Genomic DNA, 4,510 nt, shown 5'->3' with positions numbered 1-4,510 from the left:
CTTCGTGTGGATGGTCTTAGGGAGTTAGACTGGAAATGTAAATTGAAAACCATGGGATCTTAATAGACCATGTGTACCATGCTCATAGGGCCATCTTGGATCAATCTGCAGGGGCCTTCTTTTGGAGATAAAATGTGGAAATGAGAAGGAAGGCACAACCGCAGGGGTGACCATCCTGTTCATTCAGTGTGGATGAGACAAGCTGGAATGGAAACTATTTTGATTTTATCACTGACTCATCCTATCCCCCTTTGGTAGCTCAGCGGTAAAGAATCCACCTGCAATGCAGGAGACATGGTCTGATCCCTGGGTCAGGAAGACTCCTGGAGGAGGGCACAAGGGCATGGCAGCCCACTCTAGTATTCTTGTCTGCAAAATCCCAGGGACAGAGAAGCCTGACAGGCTACAGTGCACAGCGTCACAAAGAGTCAGACATGACTTAGCGACTATACAACAACAATTACCTTATACTTTCCAACATAACTTACAGCAGCCATGGCTTATCAGTGCCAGTGTCCTAAACCTGTGATGACATTTCTGCTATAAGACAATATTATTCAGGATGCTAACTCAGCTGGAAACATGCAATCTGGGTGGCATACTTTGGTAGAGAAGATTGAGTTTCCTTGTTATCTTCTCTTGAAACAAAAATGAAAGGAAATTGGCTCTGCTCATCTTGAAAGTGATATGTGTATTTGAGGTTTTGTTCTTTAAGGTGGGAAGATGGTTGGGAGCTGTTTACTATATTGATAATGTAATTTCCTTCTATGTAATATATATAATGAGTAGATATCAGGAGTTTTGTTACTTTGTAGGGAAGATGGTGAAATATAATGTGATTAATCCATTCATTTGATTGGTGCCATAGCTTAGTGGTCCTTATTTTTATATTTATCAAATCTCTTTTTGTTTATTTCTTAATATTTTGGAGCTTTTTGCATAATTTTGCTGCTCATGTATCTTCTTTTTTTATTGAAGTATAGTTGATTGACAATGTTAACTTCTGCTGTAGAGCAAAGTGATTCAGTTACACACACATATATTTTTTAAATAGTCTTTTACATTATGGTTTATCATAGGATACAGAATATGGCTCTCTGTGCTATGCAGTGGGACCTTGTTTTTTATCCATTCCATATACATATCCAGCTTACAAGTCTCTTAAAACTGATTTTGGAACTGTACAGGAGACTGGGTACCGGAGGGCGTATACACAGGGGCCCTGCAAATGAAGATGAAGGCCTTAGGTTGCACAACGAGTTCTCCCACACAGGTAATGTGATTCCGTCCCATCATCTACCCGACACCACGTGGGATTTTATGGTGCTTATGTTTGTGTGGTGGATCCCCTCGCTGAGAACTAAACATTGATCACATGGTTGGAGTGGGATATGATGAACACAAATTCACTTCCAAGCTGCTGAAGCTTAAAACCCTCCGAGGAGGTTCTAGGATTCTTCTGTGTACACTTAATATTTCCATTGGCCCAGCAACTATAATCTCGCCAAGTAGAAATATGAAAAGAATATAGTAGCCCACCTGCATGACAAAATTCCTTTTATAGTTTTAACCAGGTATAGGAGTTGATAAAAGAATGACTTGTTCTACTAACATTCAGTTAACAAAACCATTTGACCATTGGGCCCCAAGGTCTTCAGAATGTCAACTCTCCCTTAGTACTGTAATGTACTTAAAAGCCATTGTACTTGATTAGAATTCTAAAGAAGTTTGTTAAAAACATCAAAAACCTGCTAAACAGATTGCTTTAGTTTTAAAAACAGCACTCTGAAGGACTCAGAAAAAAGCATGGCTGAGAATACTATTATCTACATACCTGCTTTGGTAAGAAATATTTCTATGTGACATATTTACTTTAAATTCTCATTCAAAATGACACTATTGTAGAAATAGTCATTTAACCAATAGTCACAGTATGTAATTAGGATCTTTTAAAGGGGCCTCCATGATTAGAATGAATTTGGCTTTAGTGACTTTTTGCGGTAGAATTGCTTCCCAGTGTTATGTTAATTTATGCCGTATAGCCCAGTCAATCAGCCGCGTGTATACATACACCTCCTCCCTCTTGAGCCTCCCCGAGCCGCCCCGCGTGGCCCCCTCTCGCCGGCGCAGAGCGCTGCGCTGAGCTCCCCGTGCTGTGCAGCAGCTCCGCACCGCGCTCTGCTTGCGCATGGCCGCGCGGCCCTCTCAGTGCGTCCCTCCTGTGTCCATGTGTCCATGCTCTACGTCTGCACCTCTGTTCTGGCCCCTTCAAATACGCTCATTAATGCCATCTTTCTGGATTCCATATATATGTATTAATACACAATATTGGTTTTTCTCTTTCTGACTTATTTCACGCTGTCTGACAGGCTCTAGGTTCATCCACATCGCTACAACTGACTCAATTTAGTTCCTTTTTATGGCTGGGTAATATTCTTTTGTATTAATATATGTGTACCACTACTTCTTCATCTATTGATGGACATCCAGGTTTCTTTCACTTCCAAGCTATTGTAAATAGTGCTACAATGAACATCGTAGTACATGTGTCTTTGTGACTTTTAATATTGCACATTTTAATAAAACATTTCTAATGAATGGCAACTGAATAAAAAAATAACATGAAATTAATATTTATAAGGCTGTAAGGAAAAAAAAAACTTCTATTTTCATAGTTAACAGACATACTTTCTTTAGGTAAACAATGTACAAAACTCTTCTAAATTTACTTTGTAACAATGGAAATCACCCTACTTCTAAACATGTTTCCCCAAGCACACAAGTGTACAATCTTAGGTAGCAGTCCAAATGTACCAATCAAATCTAATTTGTCTAAACTTAGAAAAGAGAAAACTAGCTCTAATTAGCTGTTTCCAAAATGAATAGGAATATAAATTTAAACTCAAAAATAACCATATAGACACTATAAAGTTACATAATATAATGTCAAATAATAGTTCTGCTTCCTTTTATTGATAAATCATAGAATTTGGGCAATTGATTTAAATGTCAAGTTAGGATTAGGGTTAGGATTTAAGAAACTCATTTATATCATAAATATAATCTCAGTGTACAATCTAAGAGTTGCTGTTTAATCTCAGTGTACAATCTAAGAGTTGCTGTTTAATCTCAGTGTATAATCTAAGAGCTGCTGTTAGTTGTAGGGAGCAGGGAGTAGATGTATGCTTTGTGCCATTTTCTGACTACTGCAATTTCAAATCTTTCCCATTTTGTGTAAATGGAGCTTATGAATATATATGTGTGTACCAGGATGTCTGAACCCTAGCACTCATGTTTTTGGCTGGATAATTCACTGTTGGGGCAAACTGTCCCGTTTGCTGTAGGTATTCAGCAACACCGGGGCCTGTGTCAGTGGCCCCCAGTCTGACAACTAAAACTGCCTCCAGTCATTCCCAAATGTCCCTTCCAGCCACTGCAGAATAGCCCGTGGTGAGGACCACTGGTGCATGTGCATACACAAATACTTTTTATTTTAATGATTTTCATGAGTATGCTATGGTGGCTTTAGTAGAACTTTTGACTTCAAGTGAATTTCAGATCTCATCTCTAAGGATGTAGTGGCTGAATATATTAATAAATGTACATATACATGAGCAAAACCATGGTTTTGAAACTGAACCAGCCCGTGTGAGAACAAGATTTTTCATAATCTTTGGACTGCTCCACTTTGACTGTTAATCTCAAAGTAGCATTTCTAAGTAACTTTTAATTGGAATTTTGCTCTTTTATCATTTTCCAACTAGTTTTTATGAAGCATATATTACATTCCTCAGCTACACAGCACCATGATGCTGTAAATGGACAGCCTGAACAAGCAGATGTAATTTCAGCCTTTCAGAATGAACAAGCTAAGTTCTGAAAGTTGGTCAATGTTAGCCATTTTTAATTGTACTGACAAGTTGTGATGCCAGTATATAAAATTAGTTCCCAAACACTGTTTGAGTATCTACTGCATGTAATTCCTAATTATAGGAACTACAAAAGGTGTGTATAAGCATAACCCTCACCCTCTTGGAAAGTATATTGGAAGAAGCAAGTGGAGAATAATAAAGGGAAGGGGACTTCCCTGGTGGCCCAGTGGTTAAGAATCCACCTTCAGTGTAGGGAGTGCGGGGGTTTGATCTCCGGTCTAGGAACTAAGATCCCACTTGCTGTGGGGCAACTAAGCCCATGTGCCACAACTACTGAGCCCACACACTTTAAATAGAGAGACTTCGAGCCACCACTATGACTAATGCAGCCAAAAATTAAATAAATATTTTTAAAAATGAAAGGAAGGAAGGATAGGGGCTAACATGGGTTCCTCAGGGCAGCCTGGCTTCCACATGCTCCCAAATCTCTAGCATTTTTTGGTGATCATTCCAAAATACTTCGGGTGGAAGTCATATCTACCAGCTTTGCCACAGTTTTCTAGGTTTCACACACACACACACACACACACACGCACGCACTGCCCTCTCCAAGTTGGAAACTCATCAACATATTTGAG

The sequence above is a fragment of the Bison bison genome, unplaced genomic scaffold (genome assembly GCF_000754665.1).
Source record: "Bison bison bison isolate TAMUID 2011002044 unplaced genomic scaffold, Bison_UMD1.0 scf7180017864043, whole genome shotgun sequence".
NCBI classification, from domain to species: Eukaryota; Metazoa; Chordata; class Mammalia; order Artiodactyla; family Bovidae; genus Bison; species Bison bison.
This window is presented reverse-complemented; position numbering follows the sequence as displayed.